This window comes from Dama dama, chromosome 11 (assembly GCF_033118175.1).
Source record: "Dama dama isolate Ldn47 chromosome 11, ASM3311817v1, whole genome shotgun sequence".
Taxonomy (NCBI): domain Eukaryota; kingdom Metazoa; phylum Chordata; class Mammalia; order Artiodactyla; family Cervidae; genus Dama; species Dama dama.
This window is the reverse complement of record NC_083691.1, coordinates 101471165-101497913: the sequence shown is the minus strand read 5'-3', so window position 1 is coordinate 101497913 and position 26749 is coordinate 101471165. Positions and strand designations below refer to the sequence as shown.

Sequence of the window (26749 nt, the reverse complement as noted above, 5' to 3'; positions counted from 1 at the left end):
CATCTCTTGGGCCCCTTTACCATTCATCTGGGACAGACTGGTCCATCAATTCTGTCCAAACTGCCTCCTCTGAGTGGGTTCTGCAGTCACTGTGAGCCTGGGGGTGGGTGGGGGGCGACCCCAGCTGGAAATGAAACGGTGTGAGAGGGTGCCTGAGCCATGGAAATTAACAAAAACCTCCTAAATGAGAACAGGAAAAGGCTGTTTGCGTGGTTGCCTGCTCAGCCATTCAGTCATACCTGACTCTTTGCGACCCCATAGGCTGTAGCCCACCAGGCTCCTCTGTCCATGGGATTTTCCAGGCAAGAATACTGGGGTGGGTTGCCATTTCCTCCTCCAGGGGATCTTCCTGACTCAGGGATTGAACACACATCTCCTGTATTGGCAGGCGGATTCTTTACCACTGCACCACCTGGGAAACCCCAAAGGCTGTTTAATGGGAGCTCATCCTGGAATGTGGGTCAGATATCATCACTTGTACCTGGCATCACTGCCTCAGGCAGGGCTGGGAAGGAGCTTCATGGAGGAAAAGAGGGAGGGTTCCAGGTGTGCCCTTCTTGGAGGCTGTTTTTGGGAGAAGCTGGAGGTGGCAACTAACTGTAGGAGAGTCATCCTTATGGGATACATTAGGGATGTACATCTGGCTTTCTCTTATAGGTCCTAAGTTGGAAGCAGGGACAACAATTAGGGAAACAGTCAGTTATCATCAGGTCTTGACATTTGGGGCCAATGGTTATGGTTTGACTTCCTGGTCTGGTTGCTGCAGATGGTGGGTCTGAGTTCTATCTTACCTATGGTCTGGCCATTATCCATATGTATGTTCAGTCTCAGAGTATATACAAGACTATCTTCTTCTAGAACCTGCTTGAAACTCAAGAAGTTGAACAGGTCAAGGGTGATAGAAGGAAAGTCATCTTTTTTGCAAATAGTGGGAGGTGGAAATTCAGGGTGCTTTTGAGAGAACTGAGTTCAAGAGATTCTACAACAACTGCTTGGCCCAGGTGAAGGTCACCCCATGGTCAGTGACCTTTCTCAGGCATTGCTGGGAATTAAGGATCTATGTTAGAGGCCACCTTTGGGTCCCACCTTGGGCTAGAATGGAAACCATGAAATAGATCAAGATAGCCTCCAGACATACTTACCTCTCTCTTCGGGGCTCCCAGGTGATACAGTGGTAAAGAACCTTACTGTCAATGCAAGAGGTGCAGCAGACATGAGTTCAATTCCTGAGTCCGAAAGATCCCCTGGAGGTGGAAAGGGCAACCCACTCCAGTATTCTTGCTAGAAAATCCCATGGACAGAGGAGCCTGGTGAACTACAGTCCTTGTGGTGGCAGAGCTGGACACACCTGAGCACACACACACTCTTTGTCTTTCCTCCCCACTGTGTCCCACCCCAGGGAACCGGCTTACCACCAAACCCACCACAGGTCCAACTTCAGTGCCTTATCTTCAGACCCGCTGCTTTTTACCAAGGGAGGAGTTATTGAGAAGGCTCCTCTCTCTTTAACCGGGAGACAAAGCCCAAAGACAAGAATTCCGTCCCTGGTTACGGACTGTCACATCCCTGGTAACAGCTGGTGGGTTCTGAGCTGCCATGGTGCAGACGGCAACCAACGGCGCCCACCTCTCAGGCGGGTGACAGTGTTTCCAGAAGCATTCCTGTGTAGACGAGGAGTTTCTGTCCCCAGTAACATGCCCTCGACCTTTCCAGAGGTCACAGACTGGAGGCCTGGGGGACATGTTCAGTCTGGAGATGTATTTTGCTTGGCCCGTGTGTGTTTTAAGCTTTTTTTTTTTTTTCCCTTTATTTATTTATTTATCTTTTCAGTGGGTTTTGTCATACATTGATATGAATCAGCCATAGATTTACATGTATTCCCCATCCCGATCCCCCCTCCCACCTCCCTCTCCACCCGATTCCTCTGGGTCTTCCCAGTGCACCAGGCCCGAGCACTTGTCTCATGCATCCAACCTGGGCTGGTGATCTGTTTCACCATAGATAATATACATGCTGTTCTTTCGAAACATCCCACCCTCACCTTCTCCCACAGAGTTCAAAAGTCTGTTCTGTACTTCTGTGTCTCTTTTTCTGTTTTGCATATAGGGTTGTCATTACCATCTTTCTAAATTCCATATATATGTGTTAGTATGCTGTAATGTTCTTTATCTTTCTGGCTTACTTCACTCTGTATAATGGGCTCCAGTTTCATCCATCTCATTAGGTGTTTTAAGCTTTTAAATTACTTGTCAAGATTTAAAAATCAGGAACTTGCCTTGCACATGAAAAGAAGCTGTGTTTTCCAACTTCTTTAAGAAAATGGGATGATCTGGCAATGTTGGGTCATTGCTCTATCCAAGGATGCTTGGCACAGGATCTTATTTTCTTCTTTACCACAGTCCCCATTTGTCCTACCGATTTTCCCTGTTTGTGAACTAGGGGTGTGTGTATGTGTGTGTGTGTGTGCATGTGAGATCCATCCCCCCCAGCCCCCCACCCCTCTGGCCAAATTCATGTTGAAACGCTAACTCCCAATGTGATGATATAAGGAGATGGGGCTCCTTGAAGCAATTTGGTCTTGATGTCAGAACTCTCATGAATAGGATTAGTGCCCTTATAAGACAGACAGTGCCAGAGGTTCTCTCACCCTCTTTCTACTCTGTGAAGATACAATGAGGGTACAGCAGTCCAAACCCACTCCTGGGCATATATCTGGAAAAACACAATATATAATTTGAAAAGATACATGCAGCTCAATGTTCACTGCAGCACTATTTACAGTAACCGAGACATGAAAGCAACCTAAATGTCCATCAACAGAGGAATGTATAAAGGAGATGTGGTACATACGCACAATGGAATACTCATGTGTGTGTGCCAAGTCGCTTCAGTCACGTCTGACACTTTGTGATCCCAGGACTATAGCCTGGCAGGCTCCTCTGTCCATGGGACTCTCCAGGCAAGAATACTGGTGTGGGCTACCACGTCCTTCTCCAGGGGATCTTCCTGACTGTTCACTTCCTAGGAGAATTTCTGAACAGGTTTGGTCTGAGAGACAGAAATCTGCTTCCCTCCTCAAATTTTAGGCCTAAGATCAAAGTAATAAGGACTCCTGTCAAAAAAAAAGAACCTAAAGACAAATGTCTCCTGAGCTTCAGTGTATAAGACCAAGGTCTTCATACCCAGTCAAGGCTTCTCTTGGGGTTTCAGTGGGACTGGCATGTGGGCATATTCAGTGTACTAGCTTAATGCTGACCCCATCAACAGGGCCCTGTCCAGTGGAGGAGGCAGAGCCTACTCATCTCCGTGAAAAAAGTAAAAGTGCCAGTCAGCCAGCTGTGTCTGACTCTTTGCAACCCAGGCTTCTCTGTCCACGGAATTCTCCAGGCAAGAATACTGGAGTGGGTTCCGTTCACCACAGGATCTTCCCAACCCAGGGACTGAACCCAGGTCTCCTGCATGGTAGGCAGATTCTTTATCATCTAAGCCACCAGGTAATACTCATGCTGACGTGAGACTGTTAATATACAGGGAATGCTACTGAATTTTTCTCCCAAGTTCTGATGAGAGTTTGCCTCTTTGGGCTGTGGTGTAAAGGCCTCTTTGGAGGATGGTGTATAGGTTCTTGGGGGGTGACCGTGAACTCTGGGAAAGTATAGCCTTGGTCTGCTTCTCAGCAGGGAGCAGAAAGTGCTGTCTCCCCACTGCCCCGAGACCGATGAGTATCCATGGATATGCAAGGCCTCTCTGATATCTGTCTTTCAGCCTCATCCTGAGGCCTCTCTAAAGACCAGGGAAGAGGCAGCTGAGAAGACTGTACTGTGAACACAGAGCGCAGAGACCTCAATCCCATGGCACTGTGCCTGCTGGTGATCCAGACGTCCTTTGACGAAAAAGAAATGAGGGGCTTCCCTGGTGGTCCAGTGGTTAAGAATCCACCTGCCAATGCAGCGGACACAGGTTCAGTCCCTGGTCTGGGAAGATTTCACATGCCGTGGGACAACTAAGCCTATATGCCACAACTACGGAAGCCCACACTCGGAATCCAAGCTCTGCAACAAGAGAAGCCACTGCAGTGAGAAGCCTGAGCATCGCAACCAGAGAGCAGCCCCTGCTCGCCTCAACGAGAGAAAGTCTGTGTGCTGCGCCCAAGGTCTTGCACAACCAAAAATAAATACATTAATGAATCTTAAAAGAAGGAATGAGAAAAGAATTTTGGAAATACTCTCCCTGATGGCAAAGAGCTCCTGCGGTGATGTGGAGCCCTCATCCTGTCCCATACCCTCTTCACAGCACTTTCTGGGCTTTGCTTCATTTAATCTCTGCAATAACCTATCAGATAGTTACTACTATGATTTCCGTCTTACAGATAAGGATTATTCTTAGCTCGGAGTGGCCTGAATGTTATGAAACTCCCTCAAACACTGCATCACCTCTAAAACAGCCCCACTTAGGGCTGCATATGTGGTAGGACAAAGGTGCCATGCCTCCCCAAGCCCCCTTTTTCTCAGGGTGCATCACCCCACCTCCTCTTACCCCTGATAGAAGCTGGTGTCGTCACGGACCCCTTAATCTGTGTCAGGCCCTGATGTGAGGGCTGGACAGCATTCAGCTAAGACATATGACTCTGTTCCGTCCCCTACTCCGCGCCCCTCTTCCTCATATAAAGTCATTTAAAATGGTCAAAGCCACACAGAGCTCACAAGGGCAAAGCTGAGATGCAAACCATGCAGAGCAAGCTTTCAGCTACTGGCAACTGTGTTGCCTCCTATTATAATATGATTATAGTATAGCCCAAATCTGGAAGACCACCCACTGCTTGCTTTATTGGCTCCTTCCAATAAACTGGTCATGCTGGTAGCACAGTTCCTGAAGGAAATCGAAAATGACTATTCTAAACTAAATCTGGAGGATACACCCAGCCACAAAGTGGGAGGTGTTTTATACAAACACAACCAGGGCCTTTCTCTCCAGCCAATCTGTGCTCAGAGCTAAGGATCCAGGACTTAGCCACCAAGGCAGAGGGTAGAAGCTGGGGGAGAGGCAAAAAATGCCAGCTGGCAGCAAGAGGCAAACAGGGCAAAAAATGAAAAGGATTTAAAATACAAATAGAACTCTGACAGCTTCGAATGCCCTTGTGAAGGACTCAGGATCAGTGGGCGGGGCTTGGGGGGGCCACATTGGGTAGGGCTTGTTTGCAGAATACTTAACATCAGCTAAGCTAGAAGTGCATCATTGACCAGCCTCTTTCTTTTTTTTTTTTTTCTGTTGAATGAGTAATTTTATTTTTTTTCAAGCTTTGTATTTTATACTGGAGTATAGGCTTAGCGGTAAAGAATCTGCCTGCAATACAGGAGATGCAGATTTGATACTTGGGTCAGAAACATGCCCTGGAGGAGGAAATGGCAACCCATTTCAGTATTCTTACCTGGAAAATCCCATGGACAGAGTAGCCTGACAGGCTACAGTCCACGGGGTCACAAAGAGCCGGACACAACTTAGCGACTAAAGAACAACATAGACAATTCACAATGTTGTGATAGTTTCAGGTGCACAGCAGAGCAACTCAGCCATACACATACAGGTATCCACTCTCCCCCTAACTCTCCTCCCACCCAGCTGCCACGTAACATTGAGCAGGGTTCCGTGTGCTGCGCAGTAGTCCTCATCCATTCTAAATATATCACAGAATGGTTATCCATTCTAAATATATCAGTGTGTACATGTCCATCCCAACTCCCCCCCTCCCATGCTTCCCCCTGGTAACCATAAGATCATTCTCTAAGTCTCTGTGTCTCTTTCTGCTTTGTAAGTAAGTTCATTTGTACCATGTTCTTTTAGATCCCACATATAAGGGATGTCATATGACATTTTTCCTTCTCCATGTGACTTACTTCACTCAGTATGATGCTCTCTCAATTGGACCTGGGTCCTGAAGAAAACACTTAACCTCTGATCCTTTGGGCACTGTTTCTAAAGACCAGAAATATGTAGTCACAAAAAATGCTAGAAGAACAACATGCATTATTTAAGCATTTTAAGTCATCCCCTGATGCTTGACTTCCCTGGAATTTGGCCTCCTGGAAACACCTTGACTTAAAATGTGCCATTACAGACAGTGACAAGGCAAGGGAAAGGGTTATTTTAACATTTTATTCATGATCCCATAGATTCATCTGGAGACCACTGTAGGGATTATTTCAAACCTGAGTCTACTTCCTTAAGTATAGCAGTGTATACATGTCAACCCTAAACCCTACCCCCACCCTTCCCCTCTGGTAGCAATGAGTTCATTCTTTAAGTCTGTGCGTTTGTTTCTTCTTTCCTAGTGATCAACATCGCCTGAGAGGGGGCATTATTAGCCCTGTGAATGAGGGGACCTAAGAGACAGGGACTTCCTGGCCTGGCCGAATGCAGCAGAATCCTCCACTGGGTCCTGGGTCCTCCTAGCTGCCATCGTGGACTGACCCCACATTCTGGAGGCATCTCTTAGATCAGGTAGGGGTGGAGGAGGGAGGACAAGGATGCGTTGCGTGGAAGAGGGGAATGGAAATGCCAGGGGGAAACTGAGTGAGAGGAAGTTGGGATGGAAAATGAAGGAAGTCCCTACCGAGGCACTGAGGCTGGGGAAGAGCTGGGCTGGGACAGGGCAGGGGAGACCTGGTGGGGCCTCTGCCAGCACCAGAACCACTGTTAACTCGGGCTCAGCAAGAGACACGGCAACAGCCTCGGAGTCCAGAAGCCCCCTCCAGACAGCCGGGTGCAGAGCCCTGCCCCCCCCACCCTCCCCCAACCCTGCTCTCTTCAGAGACTCTCCTGTCCCCACAGCTCAGGACTCTCCTCTGTATCTGGTGTCCCTCTTGGTTCTGGAACCTGTACGTGAGCCCAGCAGTCACACAGGCTTCTAGGAGTTGCTTCTTTCCAGTTTCCTGCACTGGTTTTCCAAATCACCTCAGAAATGCCTTTAAAAAGAAAGCTCTAGACTAGGAGGGCACTACGCTAAGTGAACAAAGTCAGACAGAGACAGACAAACACTGTATGATATCACTTATGCGTGGAATCTAAAAAGTCCTGCAAACTAGTGAATGTAACAAAAAAGAAGCAGATTCACGGATAGGAGAATAAACTAGTGGCTACCAGTGAGGAGAAGGGAAGCGGGAGGAGGAGGGGCAAGACAGAAGCGCGGGAAAGGGAGGTGCCAACTACCGGGTATGAGGCAGGCTCGAGGACGTGTTGTTCAACACACAGACAAAATCTGTAATAACTGTAAATGGAGAGTAACCTTTAAAATTGTATAAAAATTAAACACTTAAGGGAAAAACCACGGCTCCACACAATCAGGAGCTCTGCTCACCACAGCTCCATGGAAAATGGCAGGCTCAGTTCTGGCAGGCCTTGACGGTTTTGTTAGGCGGCACACCAGGCTAGGTTTCTGAGGCAATGAGACCTGCCTGGAGACAGAGAATCCAGATCGCAGGCAGCGCCCCTCACAGGCCAGGCCTTCCATGTGTGAGTGGGTGTGTCAGGGCAGTGAACACGTTTGGCTCCTAGCTCTGATCCTCCCTCAGCCCTGCCTGCAGAACCTCCGGGCCCATGTGCTGGGTACAACTTTCCCCATACACCATTTTAGAAAACTGTAGACCTTGAGAGACAATTCTATCTGAAAGTTGGGTTTAATCTCATAAAATTTATCAAACTTCTTTCCCCCACCTTTTTTTTCTGCCAGTTTTGAGGCGTAACTGACACATAGCACTGTGGATGTTAATGGTGTCCAGTATCATGATCTTCGTAAACTTCATTTATCTATGTGTATAATGTTGGGCTGTGCTGGATCTTTGTTGCTGCCCAGGCTTTCTCCAGCTGCAGTGAGCAGGGGCTGCCTTTGTGGCAGTGCGTGCGCTTCTCACTGCGGCGGCTTCTCTCGTTGCAGAGCACGGGCTCTAGATGCTCAGGCTTAGTAGTTGCAGCACTCAGGCAGAGTAGTTGTGGCACATGGGCTTAGTTGCTCCGTAGCATGTGGGGATCTTCTTGGACCAGGGATTGAACCCATGATGCCTGAATTGGCAGGTGGATTCTTATCCACTGTACCATCATGGAAGTCCCAGCATCATGATTTAACTTACATACTTCATGAAATGATGACCATCATAACTCTAGTGAACATCCATCATCTCATACTACAAAGTAAAAAAAAAAAAACAATTTTTGTTATGAGAAGAACCTAGGATTTACCCTCTTAACAACTTATATAAGTTTTTCTTCTATAGCAAACAGCAGTGTTCATTATATTGTACCTGACATCCCTCGGATTTGTTTTTCTTAAAATTGGAAGTTCGTACCTTTTAACCACCTTCATCCAATTTATAAAAGTTTTACAATTTTAAATCCTTAGACTCGTATTTTTAAAAAAAAGCAAAATTTGGGGTTTCTCTGGTGGTCTGGTGGTTAAGACTCGGCCTTTCAGTGCAGTGGGTGACAGCTCAAGTCCTGGTTAGGGAGCTAAGATCCCGTGTACTTCCTGGCTGAAAACCAAGAAGCATATCGTAAACCACAAGCAATATTGTAACAAATTCAATGATTTAGAAATTCATTCATTTTAAAATTCAAGCGTATTCGATTTAAAAATGATCCACACCCTCTATCCACACCCCTCCCCAAAAAAGAAACTTTAAAAAACGCGAAACTTGGTAGATTTGGTCAGTATTACAGTATATGAGGAATACCATCAAGACCAGGAGGTCATGAGGGAGCCAGATGTGAGTCTGTGTGTACCAGAGAACAAAGGCCCTCGGGTGCCAAACATGGAAGCACACCAACAGTTATGTCCGTTTTGGTTGGCAGTGTTGTCCCATGATGATGGAATTTTCTAGATGGAGTCCTTTCCATTACACAGACTGGAAAACTGCAGTCCAGAGAGGAACGGGGTTCGCTCAGGGGCCTCAAGAAAGAGAGGCAGAGCAGGGGGTTCTCATCCCTGACCTCTGATCCCAACTACTGTTGTTCATTTCACCACATTACTCCTTAGGGGAACAGGAGGCCTGCTCCTGGAATTTTACATGAGAAAAAGATGTAATTGGCTCAGATGATAAAGAATCTGCCTGCAGCGCAGGAGACCTGAGTTTGATCCCTGGATTGGGAAGATCCCCTGGAGAAGGGCATGTCAACCCACTCCAATATTCTTGATATTGTCCCTTCCCAGGGACAGAGGAGCTTGGTGGGCTATAGTCCATAAAGTTGCAAAGAGTTGGACATGACTGAAATGACTTACACAGAAAGGATGTAATGGCACATCATTTCAGAGGGGGCTGGTCTTCACATTCAAGGGAGACATGAACCCTAAAGGAAGAGGCAGTTTTTCTTCCACTTCCATATCAAGATCTGTGTCACATCTTAATGTTTCTGCTTCACGATGCAGACCTACAATTAACTCATCATGATCAGTGAGTGGATTTTCCATTTTGTGTATTTTTCTGAAGCACCTGGGGCTCTTTGCTTTTTGTGGTAAAACCAGGAGGAGAAGGAAAGTTAGTCATAAAAATGATTAAGATTGAGAGAAAGATGCACCACTGGCCTATCCAAGCACAGTGCAAGTACCCCTGATGCCAGAAACTCAGCCTCAGTGCACCGGTACCAGACTGAATCTTGGAGACTTCAGGGGGAGTAGGCTTTCCAGGTGGCACCAGTGGTAAAGAATCTGCCTCCCAATGCCAGAGGCATAAGAGACTCAGGTTCGATCCCTGGGTCGGGAAGATCTCCCTGGAGAAGGGCATGGCAACCCGCTCCAGTATTCCTGCCTGCGGAATCCCATGGTCAGAGGAGCCTGGCGGGCTACAGTCCATAGCGTCACAAAGTGTCAGACACCACTGAAGTGACTTAGCGCACACACGCAGAAAAGCTTTATTGCTTTGCCAGGCAAAGGGAGATACAGTGGACTTGTGTCCTGAAAACCTGTTTGTCCCAACCCTGGCTGGGATTTGGTGAGTTTAATTGCAATGGTTCAAGGGTAGGGTGCTGATAAGGAGCAGGGTGTGTGCAAGGCCCTGCATTCCTTTAGTCTGGCCTCAGGAGGTCTCCTGATGAGCTTCTCTGGTTCTCCAGGAATGAAGAATGCTTCATCAAGTAGTTACCATCTTGCATTTCTTGGGGTTTTTAGTTCTGTTGTTGTTCAGTTGCTCAGTCTTGTCTGACTGTTTGTGACCCCATGGACTGCAGTAAGCCAGGCTTCCCTTGTCCTTCACTATCCATCTTGCCCTCTGTTATCCCCTTCTCCTCCTGCCTGCAATCTTTCCCAGCATCAGGATTTTTTCCAATGACTTGGCTCTTTGCCTCAGGTGACCAAATTATTGGAGCTTCAGCTTCAGCATCAGTCCTTCTGAAGAATATTCAGGGTTGATTTTCTTTAGGATTGACTGGTTTAATCTCCTTGCAGTCCAAGGGACTCTCAAGAGTCTTCTCCAGCACCACAGTTGGAAAGCATCAATTCTTTGGCACTCAGCCTTCTTTACAGTCAAACACTCTCATACGTACATGACTACTGGAAAAACCATAGCTTTAACTACAGGGACCAAAGATATTATGTGTATTTCTTGAGGCACAGCCAGGATCCTGAACCAAGACTGTACTATTGTTTCTTGGCAGCTCCTTACTTATCTCTGCTTACCCTACCTTCCCTGACAAGCAACTGTTTGAACCTGCCCTTTGGAACTCAGGGAAGCTCTTGGAGGTTGGAGTCTATTCCCTACAAACAAGAAATGGGGGACACAGATAGTGTTCATACCTAGGAGCCCCAGAGAGTCCTGCTTGGTGTCACCCCCAGCCAAGAGAGCTGGATGCAGGACCCACGCTGGGGATGCTCAGATGCTCAGTCGCTCAGATTGCGACCCCGTGGACTGTAGCCTGCCAGGCTCTTCTGTCCATGGGATTCTCAGGCAAGAGGACTGGAGTGGGTTGCTACTTGCTTCTCCAGGGGATCTCCCCAACCCAAGGATCGAACTCACACCTCCTGTGGCTCCTACATTGGTAGGTGGATTCTTTTCTTTTTTTTTTTTAATTTAGTTTTTTAATTGAAGGATAATTGCTTTACAGAATTTTGTTGCTTTCTGTCAAAATCAAGAAGAATCAGCCATAGGTATACGTATGTCCCCTCCCTCTTGAAACTCCCTTTCATCTCCCTCCCCACCCCACCCCACCCCCTTTAGGTTGTCACAGAGCCCCTGTTTGACTTCCCTGAGCCATATAGCAAATTCCCATTTGGGCATCTATTTTACACATGGAATTGTAAGTCTCCATGTTACTCTCTCCATCCATCTCCCCACCCCCTCCTCCCCTCCCCACCATGTCTGGTAGGTGGATTCTTTACCACTAGTGCCACCTGGGAAGCAGGCTCCATGTCCCCTTCCAAAACAACTGTGAGTCCCACATATATGAAATTTACAAGAGGAGAAATAACATGACTTGTGAACTTCGTCTAGGCACCATGTTTTCAAGTCACTATTGAGGCTGAGTTTGTTTTCTGTAGCCTGTCTCCACTGCAAAAAGAGTTGTCACTTTTCCTGCTGGTGGATATTTCCCTTGGGGAAATGAAAAGTCATGTGGAAAACAGTCACTCCCAGAAATGCTGGATAAACAGAGCAGGCAAATGCCCTCCTCGTTTTCCAAGGAGCAGACTGTGTAAACCAAAAAAGGGTACTTCAGATGTTAATCTTTGGCAAAAACTCTCAAATGAATTAGCAAATAGTGATTGGAGATAAAGTAAAACTTGGTTCAAAGGTCAGCCTCTGAAATGATTCAGGGTTGTCTCCACTCTCTACCTTGGCAGGGAAGGGCAGGCCCCAAAGCAAGCAGCAAGGAATACACTTTTCCAGGAATTTGGGAAGAAGCTCCTGACTCCCCACAGCAAACACAACCTTGAAGAGAGACATGTGGGATCTGGGGCCAAGGGGGCTTTTCTCATCACTGGGAGATGTGCTGGGTGAACTGGCTAGCCACTGGAGAAAGACCAAAGTGGAAAGAGAAAAGATAGGACAACATGGTTATGACCTTGGAGTTGGAGTGGGCACGGCCTCAAGCAAACACAAATCACAAAGGCAAACAGAAAGAGTGATGTCAGCCTTTATCAAAATGTGGAACTTCTGATTCAGAATCAGAAATCACTAGAAGCTGAGATAAAAGACAAGCAACAGAGCTGGAGAAGGTATTTGTAATATATATATAGATATGTGTGCATATGGGTTCAGTTGCTTCAGTCATGTCTGACTGTTTGATACCTCAGGGACTGTAGCCTGCTGGGTTCCTCTGTCCATGGGATTCTCCAGGCAAAAATACTGAGTGGGTTGCCACGCCCTCCTCCAGATCTTTCCAACTCAGAGAACAAATTTACATCTCCTGTGTCTCCTGTATTGCAGGCAGATTCTTTACCATTGAGCCACCGGGGAAGCCCATAATATGCGTGTGTACATGTATTTATGCATATGTGTGTAAACATATACAGATATATCTACATACATGTAGAAATGGACACACATACACATAAAAGCTGGGTTATTATCCAGACTTTATTAAAAACTACTATCAATCTGGAGGAAAAAAGACCAAGACCAACAACCCAATGGAAAAATAGATAAAAGATAAGTAGCCAGTTCATAAGATGGGAGGGTCCAGAGATACCCTTGTTTTATCTCTACAGTGCAAATTTTTAATATTTCCAGGGAGGGCTTATTCTTATATATGAATTTTATAAAGCAAATAAAGAAGAAAATCATGTGAAGACGAAACCCAAGCCATGAGACGTATTAGTTTGCCAACATGTAGGGAGCACTTAATCTCTAAAGTGTGAGCTCCTTGGCATCTCAGTTCAGTTCAGTTCAGTCGCTCAGTCATGTCCAACTCTTTGCGACCCCATGAATCACAGCACGCCAGGCCTCCCTGTCCATCACCAACTCCCGGAATTTACTCAAACCCATGTCCATTGAGTCGGTGATGACATCCAACCATCTCATCCTCTGTCGTCCCCTTCTCCTCCTGCCCTCAATCCCTCCCAGCATTAGGGTCTTTTCCGATGAGTCAACTCTTCTCATGAGGTGGCCAAAGTATTGGAGTTTCAGCTTCAGCATCAGTCCTTCCAATGAACACCCAGGACTGATCTCCTTTAGGATGGACTGGTTGGATCTCCTTGCAGTCCAGGGGACTCTCAAGAGTCTTCTCCAACACCACAGTTCAAAAGCATCAATTCTTCAGCACTCAGCTTTCTTGACCGTCCAACTCTCCCATCCATACTTGACCACTGGAAAAACCATAGTCTTGACTAGATGGACCTTTGTTGACAAAGTAATGTCTCTGCTTTTTAATATGCTCTCTAGGTTGGTCCTAACTTTCCTTCCAAGGAGTAAGCGTCTTTTAATTTCATGGCTGCAATCACCATCTGCAGTGATTTTGGAGCCCAAAAAAATAAAGTCTGACACTGTTTCCACTGTTTTCCATCTATTTGCCATGAAGTGATGGGACCAGATGCCATGATCTTAGTTTTCTGAATGTTGAGCTTTAAGCCAACTTTCTCACTCTCCTCTTGGCATCTACAGGGCAGCAAAGACCAGAGCTGGACCCGAACAGGACTCTAAGAGGGAGGCCCAGCCCCTCTCAGCTCTGTGCCTGTCAGCCCAAGGGGGTCTTGGCTGTGCCCAGGGTGCTGAGAAGGATGGACTCCAAATTTAAGACCCTCTGATCACCATTCTACCATTAATGTTCCATTACAGATGTTGTTTGGTCACTAAGGCATGTCTGACTCTCTGTGACCCCATGGACTGTGGCCCTCCAGGCTCCTCTGTCCATGGGATTCTCCAGGCAAGTATACTGGAGTGGGTTGCCATTTCCTTCTCTAGGGGATCTTTCCAAGCTAGGGATCGAACCTGCGTCTCCTGTCTCCTGCATTGGCAGGTGGATTCTTTACCACTGAAGCCTTGAAGCATCTGTGCCACCTTCATTTCCCTGGCCTTGATGATCCTCTGGCCTTTCTGTGAAAGTTTAGTTTCTCAACCCCACCAGTGCTCAGGGTAGACTAGCCTGGCACCCAAACGTCCAGTCCTGTCTCAACCAAAGCTGGAGTGGGATTGGGGAATGTCTCCACTCTGCATTTTAGCCAGCTGAACTCAGGACTTTCACATATGATCAGAATCTTCCAGCTCAAGAGGTCACGGTTCATGGTGCCAGAGCCTCGGAGGCTGGGGGATCCAGGATCATGTGAGTATCCTGCCTTCCCCTCTGTGGTTGGCTGTCGAGGAGGCGCTACAGATCAGCTGAACACTTCAGGATGAACAATAATAACAACATTTTATTTCAAACACAGCTTGATTTTTTTATTTTTTAATTGCAGTATAATTGCTTTACAATGTTGTGTTAGTTTCTGCGTACAACATCATGAATCAGCTACATGCATACATAGATGCCCTCTCTCTTGAGCCTCCCCTCCACCCCTCTAGGTCATCACAGAGCACCCAGCTGAGCTCACTGTGCTATACAACAGCTTCCTGCTAGCTGAAAGCTAGCTTAAATGATGTGGATGAACCTAGAGCCTGTCACAGAGAGTGAAGTCAGAAAGAGGAAAACAATATTGTAGCGTTAACACATGTACATGGAACATAGAAAAATGGTACTGATGAGCCTATTTGCTAGGGCAGGAGTAGAGGGAAAGAAGTAGAGAATGGACTTGTGGTCGGTCACGGGGCGGGGCGGGGGGTGGGGGGTTGGTGTGGAGAGAATTTCATTGACATATATACACAGCTTGAATTTTATCCTGTTCTCAGGAGGCCCAAAGGGATAAATTCCCCTAATCCTACACCCAAGGTTCAGAATTGAGAAATCACCCTGCCTTGGAACAGGAACTTTTATTTTGTAACTCCTGCCTCTGCTCCTCTGTGCCTGGTGTTCTGTTTGGGAGTCTCTCCAAACAGATGATGGTGCCTCCAGATAAAGTTGTAATGAGAGAGGCGGGAGGGGGACGGTGAAAAGGCCGGGCAGAGAGTAAACAGACCTTCTCCAATCCAAAGTCTAGACAGCCGGGCACTCAGTAGGTCTACAGAGTGACTCCCGACTGCCTGTGAATGCCCTCTATTCAGGAGTCCAGGCTTTTGTTTAAGGGTGAAGAGCATTCTGAAGAGTGGAGAACTGGCCGAACTGGTCTGGCCACTAAGCAGAAGTGAATACTTCCCCCTGGGGCCAGGACTCAGGTGAATGATGTCATCGATATTTTTAGGGCAATTCTAATCTGTGATTAACTTTTATCTCTGCTGTGAAATAATAGCCTCCTTTTCAGACTGCTAACAAGAAATAAAACTGGCTGCCTGGAGCGGGCTGTTTCCTACTCAGCTCAGACCCTGGAGGGCAGCTCTAAACAGAGGCAGCCTTGAGAAGGCTGATGGGGTACCCCTGGGGAAAGCCCGGGGTGAGGGAGGCTGGGGATGAGGGGGGAGACAGGGACAGGAGTCCTCCAAGTCCTGGCCTTTGTTATTCCAGGCTCCTCTGTCCATGGAATTCTCCAAGCAAGAAGACTGGAGTGGGTAGCCATTCCCTTCTCTAGGGGATCTTCCCCATCTAGGGATCGTACCCCCGTCTCCTGAATTGCAGGCAGATTCTTTACCATCTGAGCCATTTGTTATTCCAGCGTACCCAGCTGTCCTGACCTGATTTCAAACTCAGCTTCCCCAAAGCAGACAGGCCACTTTCTCCTGTCCTCTCTTCTTGTTTAACCAGGAAGCTTTGATAGAACCGTTTAGCAATTCTTGAGTCCTGCCTCATTCCACCCTGTGTTGAATCCCTCTGTGAGCACAGCAACACCTTAGAAGGCCTCCCCATGACCTCACCTTTGCCTGAGACTTAATTTTTCAGCCTACATCAGGCCTCAGACAAAAGGAAGCCAGAGTTGTTTTTCTAAAAGACATGTTTGGGATTTCCCTGGTGGTAGAGGGGATGGGAATCCGTCTGCTGATGCAGGGGACATGTGTTCGATCCCTGGTCTGGGAAGATTCCACGTGCTGCAGAGTGACTGGGCCCTCACACCACAGCTGCTGAGGCCTGCACGATGCAACTACTGAAGCCGATGCATCTAGAGTCATACTCTGCAACGAGGGAAACAACTTCTCATGAAGCCCTTGTACTGCAACTAGAGAAAGCCCCCACACAGCGACAAAGACCCAGCACAGCCAAAACTTAAACTAAATAAATAAAAGACATGTTTGTGTCTCTGACTAAAGTTCCTACTATAGGGACACCAGAACTTAGCATTCAAGACCCTTCACAGTCCACAACTGAGAACCTTAGGTTTTGGATCTCAAGACCATTGGGAAAGTCATGGGTGAATCAGACAGGTGAATCCAGGGCTTTTTTTAAGTCAATATTTTGTTTACTCCATTTTAATGGAGAAAAAATACCATATCTATGTGACCCCACATAGATAAGAGGGCAAAGGAGGGGTCTGTTCAGCTCAACAGGGCCAGTGCAGGGGGCCATGCACGAGGCCTTGAGGGCTGTGGAAATTAATTATTATACAGCTTGGTGGTGCTTTTCTCCAGAGATGGGCCTGGCCCATGTCCCTTCCAGTGGGTTAAGTTCCTCTGCAAGAGACCTACTGACAGGAAAAGAATTGAGTCACTCATGTGGGTTGACCCTTATGACCTCAGCACTGAAAACCCTCAGGTTTTCAACCTGTTTCTTAAACAGGGCTGAGAAATGAGAAAAGGACCCTGGGGGCAGCAGGAAATAAGACTGAGATTTTCCACTGGGGTTACAGGTCCCAGGGACTATTCTTAGGACCCAAGGGTTCTGGCAGATGGCACCCCAGAGGGTTTCACGCAGGTGAGTCATTTGGAACAAAATCAGTGCTGTGTTCCTCCCCACCCTCTGCATGTAGAGGAGGAGACCTTTTAGAATAATCAGAGGCATTTTCTTTAAGGATATTGTTTTCTCTCGATGGTGATATGAAGCCAGCCAGAGTCAGCTGTTTCTCCATCAGGCCTAGGATGGGCTGGAAAAACATCTGACACAAAGTGAGTGTATCAATTGGCCACTTGTTAATATTTTTCATTGTAAGACACTCAAATGCAGTGAATTATATCTGTTTTGTGAGCAGCGAGTCTCCTGGATAAAGATGGAGCCACATTCAGGTCAGACCTGGGAAGGAGGAAAGGAACATAAAGGGAACAGGAACTTTCAGTGAAGCCCAGTCTCTTGGCCCCTGTCATCTGTCATCATGGCCTTGTTGATACTGATTAAAAGGCACGCTCACATGCGCATGTGTGCATGTGTGTGTGTGTGTGTGTGTGTGTGTGTGTGTGTGTGTGTGTGTAGTCGCTCAGTCATGTCCGACTCTGAGACCCTATGGACTGTAGCCCACCAGGCTCCTCTGTCTATGTGATTTTCCCAGCAAGCATACTGGAGTAGGTTGCCATTTCCTCCTCCAGGGGATCTCTCAGACCCAGAGATCGAACTAGTGTCTCTTGTGTCTCCTGCATTGCCAGAGGACGCTTTACCTCTGAGCCGCTGGGGAAGCCTGATTAAAAGGTGGACATCAAATGAACCCCAGAGGGCCAGCCCAGCCAGTGTCTGAACCACAAGCTTCTTCATTCTGCTCCTACCGCTCTCAACGCCAGTTCTGGGACATTGCTCCAGCACCAGGAACCCAGAGGCATGACTCAGCAGAAATTACAGGAATGTTTGGAGGATAAAGCTGGTGATCTCAATAAACTGCTTTGAGTCTGGAAAGAAAGAAGCTAGCTGGTAATAAAGGAGAATGAAGCCTTTCCAGGCACACAAGGGCGGTGGAGCTCCAGGCCAGTGCCTGGTCCAAGGAAGCATTCCATAAAGAGCGGGTGTGGGAGTGATTGCAGTCTCACTTCCATGGTTGTTGCTGGGCCTCAACCCTCACCACCTGGGCATTTCTGCAGGCAGCCTCAGGACACTGTGGCTGGCAACCCCTAGGCTGTGTGACCCCAGAGAGGGTGAGAGAGCGCCAAAGGTGAAAGTCATAGCCTTTTCATAACCCAATATCAGAAGTGGCATAATGGTATCTTCCTGGTGGTCCAGTGGCTAAGACTCCAAGCTCCCAAGGCAGGGGGCCCAGGATTGATCCCTGGTCAGGGAACTAGATCCCACATGCTGCAACTAAGAGTTTGCAAGCCACAACTAAAGATCCCGCACACTGCAATGAAGATCGAGGATCCTACATGCCGCGACTAAGACCCAGAGACACCAAGTATTAATAATAAATAAATACTAATAGAAAGAGTGAGATAAAATCACTTGTGCCCTCTTCTACTCATTAGAATTAGAGGCAAGTCATTTAGTCCACCCCACACTCACAGGTGTAGACACACAGAAGTTTGGATCATTGGGGCCATCTTAGAGGTTGCCAATCACAGGACCCCTAACTGTTTCTCTGAAAACAAAAAGGGACGAAAGAGAAAGGCCCACTACTGTACATTTCTGCTTCCCTCTGAATCCAGGTCTGGGTCCAGTGTCTATTTTCATGGTTTAAAAGCCCACTCCCCTTTCGCTGCGTGGTTTTCAAACGATCACAAACAAAGGGATTACTTTCAAGAAACTTTCAGTCCCTTCTACCACTGGGGCTGTCTACAGCGCTGTTGTGGGGCAGAGGGAACACTCTCTTCCAGGGGCCTGTGTCTGAATCCATGTGCTTAAACACGGACAATGAAAGGGCTTCCATGAAAAGCAGTTTGAGGGCCTACTGGATACCAGGCTCCACACTAGTCTGGGGCTAGAGTGTCAGGCTCCGTAGAGGAAGCACTGTGATGCGTGAGAGAGGAGCAGAGAGTCACCTGCTCAGCATGCCACTGCCCCTGTGCCATTATAGGATGAAGGATTTCAGGGGAGCGACTCCAACTCCCCAGTCATTTGGGCTTCCCTGGTGACTCAGATGGTAAAGAATCTGCTTACAGTGCAGGAGACCTGGGTTTGATCCCTGAATCAGGAAGATCCCCTGGAGAAGGGATTGGCTACTCACTCCAGTATTCTTGCCTGGAGGACTCCAGGGACAGGGGAGCCTGGTAGGCTACAGTATATGGGGTCACAAAGAGTCAGAAGCAACTAATACTCGACCTTCAGGAGCCTCAATTTCCAAATTGTCTTAATGGAGAGATTGTATCTATAATGCCTCAGAGGCACACTGGAGTCAGGGTGCTCCACCTAGGTCTCTGGGAGACGTGGGTATGCCCGACACAGTGGTAGAGATTACCTTGCAGAACCACTTCTCATCCTGGCCAGTCTGAGACTGCACTCAATGGGTCTCAGTGGGGGTTTGAGAAAATCCATATCCGCACACCATGGGAGGCTCTCAGAGGAGTCGCTTCAGGGCCTGATGGTCCTGGTCCACGTTCAGGCACAGGTGGCCGATGGGCCAGGGTGGGTGGGGTTCAGGGCTTGGGGGCTCTCTTGGTCAGTTCTCCCAAGATCGAGGAAAGCAGAGCAGCCCAGTTGGAGAAGGTGGTTTTCAATCCTCGTGCTTTCCTTATGCTTGACTCTTGCTTCCTGTAGCCCTGCCCAGGGATGAGTCACCTGGCCCCTTCCTCCTGGCTGCAGAGACCTTTAAGAAGCTGTGAATTCTAGGTGGGTCCAGAGTTAGCCTCTGCCACGGGAAGTCTCTTTGGCTCTCTGTGCTCCATCCCCATGCCCACATCCTGCACCGAAGACTTCACATTCAGGTCTTGTTCACCAAGGGCTGGAATCCCACAGTGGGTGTCAACCTAAGGCCCGTCAGAGGAGCCTTCAGCTCGCTTGTCTAGAGAAGGAGACCACCAAGTTCCAAGAATATGGGCCTCCCAGGCCAGGGCAGAGTGGGCCTCAAGGGTGTGTCATTCTGAAGGTCAATGTCACATGGGGAAAGCATGGGGCTGTGTGCCCCTCCCCCTTCCCAGCCACCATACTATCTTGGATAATTCCTTTAGCTTCTTTTATATGTTTTCCCCATTTATAAAGCAGAAAAAGTATTAAGAATCTGACAAAATAATAAACACAGAGGAACTCTGAAAACCATCTAATTCAACAACAATAAACACGGAGCATCTGCTAAGTGTCAGGCTGTGTTCTGAGCACGGAGCCAAGGCGGACCTCAGGGTCTAGAGGAGACACAGATACAAACCAAACACACACACGCAGAGCACCCTGCAAAATGACCATGCGAGCTGGAGGAGAAAGGAGGCCAGAGAGTCAGGAGGGAAGCTTAGACCTGAATGAGAGGAGTGCTGAGCCATGTCCCTACCTGGGAGAAGGACATTCCAGAAGGAGGAACAGCCAGGTGCCCCAGAAGGAAAGTGTGTGTGCTGGTAACAATGGTCCACTTGGAAATCTGCCTCCAGGTCAGTGATCCACGGAAACAACAAAGTATCTGGGGGCAACACAGATGCTCGCGGCAGCCATGGCAGCATTCAAAGTATCTTCAGCTGGGGGTTCCCTGCTGGTCCAGTGGTTAAGCCTTCGTGCTTCCAATGCTGGGGACACAGGTTTGATCCCCGGTTGGGGAGCTAAGATCCCACAAAGTGTGGCTGAAAGAAGGAAAGTGTTAGTCACTCAGTCATGTCTGACTCTGTGACTCCATGGACAACTGGAGCCCACCAGGATCCTTCGTTCTTGGGATTTCCCAGGCAAGAATACTGGAATGGTTTGCCAGGTCCTTCTCCAGGAGATCTTCCAGACCCAGGGACTGAAGTCCCTGGGAAAGTCGCCCACATTGCAGGCAGACTCTACTGTCTGAACCACCAGGGTGTCTTCAGCTGATTTGTTGAAAATAAGATATAGAAAGGGTTTCTTTGGTGGCTCAGATGGTAAAGAATTGACTTGCAATGCTGCAGACCTGGGTTTGATCCCTGGGTTGGGAAAATCCCCTGGAGGTGGGCATGGCAACCCACTCCAGTATTCTTGCCTGGAGAATCCCCATGGACAGAAGAGCCTGGTGGGCTACAGTCCGTGGGGTTGCAAAGAGTTGGACACGACTGAGCGACTAAACACAAGATATAGAAATCAGTCAGCAAGAACGTGATGCAGATCAACAGGATGAATTCCAAGTCCAAACTCCCTCCACAGACCAGACCAGCTCCAATCCCCTGCATCTCCCACCACACATCCTTCCAGCCCGCTGGTCCAAGCCTCAGACTTCTCACTGGTCCTCAGCTTGCCTCCAGCCTCAGTTATTTTGGTTACAACCCCCAGCCCCGCCCCTTGTCTATTTTTAAAGAACCACTTCAAACATCACCACCTCTGTGAAGACTCTCCCCCTCTGGCAGTTCACCTAGGCAACTGGTCACCCACCCAGGCCTGCTCCTGCCCTTGGGCATCCCTCCATTGTGATCCTTACTGCCCAGGGTCCCTGGGAAGTACCCGAGTACCTGCCCCCATCAGGAGTATGAGCGAGTGTTTGTGAGAAGCAATCACAATAGAGATGGAACAGAGGTGTGTCCTCCTGTGATGTGGAACCACTGGAGGGCTATTGTCAGCTCAGAGTTACTCCAAAATCCTCCCAGTAAATTTGTTTTAATTTTATCTTTATTACTAGTGATTTTCACATCATTGCAGAACAAAATGGTGGTCTCCATCACGCAGTCTGGAACTGGCTTCACACATTCTTCGACTGTCTTGCTATGTCTCCAGGAGTTACACACCACTGCCTTTCCTCCTGGAAGCTGTAGGGGATGTGTCGCCTCTGGACAGGATCCAATGGTCGTCTGCTGGACAGTATAGACAGGGCAGTCTTTGCCCACCCTCTTCTCACTGAGCACAGAGCCTGGCAGCATGGAGGGTCAGTGATCACTTATTGAGATCAAACATCTGCCCAGCACTCAGCCTCCTGCTTTCTCCCTTGGAGCCGACATCTCAGCTTCCTCGGGAGTGATGAAAAAGGAAGCCAACTCTGACCCACAGAAAGAGTCTATTTCCTTAATTCCAAGGCACACAGTTGTTCAGATTTTAATTATTCTGGATTCAGGATATGTCTTACAATTAGTTGGTACATTGCATGGGGTGTTTCTTTTTCTTTTTAAAATTCCTCCCACACACAAAAAAAAGCTATTCCCAAAACAATGCCATGTCTCACAATTGATGGCATCTTGGAATCAAAGAAAATAGGAGTGGAAATCACGGGGTGGCAGCTGAAGTTCCACCCGTGTGAGACTTCTAGGAGCCATCGTGAAAACTGTTTTGTTCTGTTGTAAATGTTTCCTGGTGTGAATGCAGGGCGACCGGATTTCTAGAGCCCCAGGGTCCCCTAGCCATGCCAGGATCACGAGGCAGATGAAGAAGAGTGTAGCCTGGATCCTGCCCACGTATGGTCAGCCGTGCCAGCCTGGCCACTGGCTTTTGTGCTTTTCATTCCGGAATTCCTGGAGATGGCTGCCAGGGCCGAGAGGTAACATCGGGACACACAGGCTTTTCTTGGGCCTTGGAATTCCGGAAGTCGGTGGCTAGAGTCTATGGAGCCAGACAGAACACATATGGGAATACGATTACCGTGAAGTCAGCCTGGCTGGAGCGGGGAAGAGGGCCCGGGTGCAAGAGGGACCCGCGTGGTGAGCAGGTCCAGGTCTGGTGCTGCTTCGCGCAACCACAGCTCCTGGACCACATTTCTCACTGTGCACCCCTCAACAGTCTTCTTGAGCAAATACACCCCACGGTCTCAAAAAGCTTTAGAAATGCTGTGGGAACTGTCACCCTCTTGGAGAACCACACACGTTAAAGGTCCCGAGGAGCCCTGCAATAGAGAAACATGAGAAAGGGGGCTTCCCTGGTGGCTCAGTGGTAAAGAATCCGCCTTCCAATGCGGGCTCCGTCCCCGGTCTGGGAAGATCCCACATACCTCAAAGCAATTAAGCCCCTGTGCCACAACTGCTGAGCCTGTGCTCCGGGGTCCAGGAGGCGCAGATACTGAAGCCCGCACTCTGCAGCAGGAGAAGCCCCCAAAATGAGAAGCTCGTGCACGCAACACAGAGTAGCCCCCGCTCATTGCCCAAGCGCAGCAATGAAGAAATAAATAAATAAACAAAATCATTTTTAAAGAAGAGTTGCATTTAAAAAGAAAAAAAAAATGATGAACTTCCGTTGAATGTTCTCCCAACGCCTTTGATCACAGAACACTTTTATTCAAGTCGCATCTTATAAAATCTGAAGATACAAATTTTCTTCAGAACAGCTGCTGGGCAATAGCTCTATCTTAGCCGAGCCATTGAGGACTGAGAACACTTTCATCACTCTCCAGCTGATCATGGGAAGGAGCAAGCGAAGTAGAGAAGTGATGGGCGTGAGCGCAGCAGAGACCCTCTCTGGGATCCTGGTGCATGGCCCCACTTGCCCGCTCGTCTCCTCCAGGAAGTTGGCTTTGGTTGTCACAGGTGTCCCCAGGGCAGTACGCTGCCAGCACTGGTCTGACAGGTCTGAGAGCCAGGTGGGAGGGCTCAGCATGGTCTTGGCACACGGGCTGAGTCACTTTTGGAAGGATCTTCTCTGGAACAGGAACTGGCACACACAGAAACAGCAGCAAAACACAAGGCCATGCTCATCTTGAAGCTAGTTCTCTGGCTCCTTGTGCAAACCCAGGACAGACTTTGTAGAATGAGACCACTGCAGGGCACGGGATTCAGAGCCAAACAGAGAGGACTGTTGCTCTCTGAATTAGGAAACACAGCTGTTGCCTGGGGCTTCCCAGGTGGCGCAAGTAGTAAAGAATCCACTTGTCAATGCAGGAGACACAAGAGATGTGAGTTCGATCCCTGGGTGGGGAAGATCCCCTAGAGAAGGGAATGGCAAAGCATTCCTATGTTTCTTGCCTGGAAAATCCCATGGACAGAGGAGTCTGGCACGTTATAGTCCTTGGGGTCACAAAGAATCAGCCAAGGCTGAGCATGCACACCATGCCAGATGCTGCTTGCAGGTCTCTGGAGATTTAAAAGGATTAATGGTAGGTAACACTGGTTGACAGGCTTCCCCCAGTGGCTCAGCGGTAATGAATCCACCTGCAGTGCAAAAGATACAAGAGATGCGAGTTCAGTCCTTGGTTTGGGAAGATGCCCTGGAGGAGGAAATGGCAGCCCGCTCCAGTATTCTTGCCTGGAGAATCCCACGGACAGAGTCTGGTGGGATATAGTCCATGGAGTCGCACACACACAACACTGGTTTATAAGCAAGTCCTTGGTGACTACCTCCTGGGTGCAGGATAAACAGAATTCCAATGTATTAATAGCTTAGGCTGCAAATGGGTCCCTGGTACCCAGGAAAATACTGCAGCCCTGGAGAGGTCACGACAGCAAGGATAGGAAATGGCTGATGTTAAACCCTCCCAAAGACAGTTGTGATCAGGGAAGGGCAGCTAGGTTCTTGCAGAAGATTCACTGGAAGCTTGGTTGTTCACTCACTAAATCATGTCCAGCTCTTTGCAATCCTTTGGACTACAGCATGCCAGGCTTCCCTGTCCTCCACTATCTCCCAGAGTTTGTTCAAACTCCTGTCCATTGAGTCGATGATGCCATCCAACCATCTCATCCTCCGATGCCCCCTTCTTCTCCTGCCCTCAATCTTTCCAGGCATCAGGGTTTTTTCCAGTGAGTCGGCTCTTTGCATCAGGTGGCCGAAGTATTGGAGCTTCAGCTTCACCATCAGTCCTTCCAATGAACACTCAGGGTTGATTTCCTTTAGGACTGACTGGTTTGATCTCCTCACTGTCCAAGGGACTCTCAAAAGTCTTCTCCAGCACCACAGTTGGAAAAAAATGAATTCTTCGGTGCTCAGCTGTCTTTATGGTCCAACTGGAAAAACCATTACTTGTGCTAAGTTTTGAAGGGTGGATCCTGGGTAGCTGGGAGTCACAGGCAGCAAATACAGCCGAAGCAAAGACAGCGAGACAGAACAATCAAAATTTGCTCTTCGAGTTGCGAGCAGGTGCGTGGCATCCCGGGACACCAGGTGGCAGGGTGCAGATGGCAGGCCAAGGAGTTTGGATTTGTCCATAAAGAAATCTCTTGGGTAGGGGCAGGGTCCCTTGTCTTTCCGAAGATGGCAGTCAGGAGGGAGCCGTTGAGCGCTGGGTTGGAGTTGAGGACCTCTGGGGCAAGGAGAGATGCAAGCCAAGGGGTTTGATGCAGTAGCCAGTTTTTAGTGGACAGTCATGTTCACAGAAGCGGAAGCCCCTAAGCCAAGAGAGCTGAAGTGGGAAACAGTTGGATCAGGCCTGGGGGCTTCAGCCAGAAGCCCCAGGAGAAGTGGTGGAGAGGAGGTGGAGATATATCCCCATGCCCTAATGCCAAGATTATGGTTATGACTGAGGCTGAGGAGAGAAGGATGGTGGGGTGGGTGTGGCCCCCACCCAGGATTCCACTGCAGATGTGTTTTTCTGAGCTGCACAGTGGTTATTAAAGAGTTAGGAAAACCTCATAAAAGTATCTAGATTTCTGGCTTCACTTGGAAGCCCTGGATTTCATGGGTCCATTCTCGGAGTGCTGGCCAGAGCTGGTCACACAGCACCTGGGACTTGGCCCTCCTGCTTCCACATCCCTCTGCTACCATCTCTCACTCGGCCAGCTTCTCTCCTGTCCCTTCTTGGCCCTACAAGGTCCCTGACACATGGATTCACAACCTGGATGCAGGTCAGGGCACAGGAGGCTGCCATTCAGAGCATGGAGCTGGGGGTGAAATCCAGCCAACACCCAGGCCTCCCATCCCTAGCAAGTCCACCCCTCACCCCCAGAGAAGAAGCGCCTAGTCACACAAAGACATAGAGATTAGACCTGGCCCTGACCCCAAATTCTCCCACCCAATCCTGAGTTCCCATTGGACACAGTGGGTCACATGGCCGTGATAAGGAGGATAAGGTGTGGTGGGGTGGGCTGGGCAATGCACTGGGACTCAGGAGGGAAGCGTTTTTCAGAAATCTTTGTCAACTACAAATTGGCACTTGCCAAGAGCATTTGCCAGTGACTGGACAACAATGGCATTTGCCATCTGCCTCTGTGGAGACTGAACTCTGTGCTGATGTAGCTGCTGACCTTCAACATTCCTGAGGGGGTTCAGGGTGGAGAGTGAGGCACTCTGTGCTCCAGGGAATCTGGTGGGACAAGTCTTTAGATAGCTAGATATTTTCAGGTCTGATCTCATGAACCTAATCCTTGCATCTCTTCATATCTAGAAAAGCACTACATCCCTTCCTTCGTGGCGACATCAGCTCCTTGTGAGAAGCAGAAAACCTTTTGTAAAATAAGTGCTTCGTTGCATTGAGCTCCCCTTCACCAAAGTCTTATATCCTGACCTTCCCCGACTGCCTCTTTGGAGCAGTCTCTCAGAGCTGTCTGAGGTGCTGTCTTCCAGGCTGCAGTCCTCCATTTGCCCCAAATAAATCTTAACTTACAACTCTCACGTTATGTATCCTTTCAGTCGACACCTTTAAAAATGTGCAGAGATCAGGATACCGATGCTCAATAACACTCGGCTTTGAGGAACAGTCTGGAAGCATCTAACAGAGCCATTTAAAACTCGAAGGACATTTGCGCTGTTGCTATTGCAGTAATTAGTAATCACTGACTGCCTACAAGGATTTTGTTTTTGACTTCCGGCTTCATATATCATGGTTATTTTTATTACTCTGTTTTGTTGATGAGGAAATGGAAGCTCACAGAGGTTGAGTGATTGGCCCCAGGCCACTGCCCATCAGGCTAATACTAGTATCAACAGTCACTGCCCATGGGGGCTGAGCTGAGCACTTCACGCTCCC

General features: G+C 48.5%; 1 long non-coding RNA gene across 2 annotated transcripts in view; it reads left to right on the top strand.

Moving 5' to 3' along the window:
• Positions 1 to 26749, top strand: part of LOC133065227 (uncharacterized) — a 269805-nt gene that overhangs the window by 207486 nt on the left and 35570 nt on the right. For both annotated transcript variants that reach the window (XR_009694871.1, XR_009694870.1), the window contains exon 6: positions 6330 to 6498. This is a non-coding gene — a long non-coding RNA (uncharacterized LOC133065227). The remainder of the gene's footprint in view (positions 1 to 6329; positions 6499 to 26749) is intronic.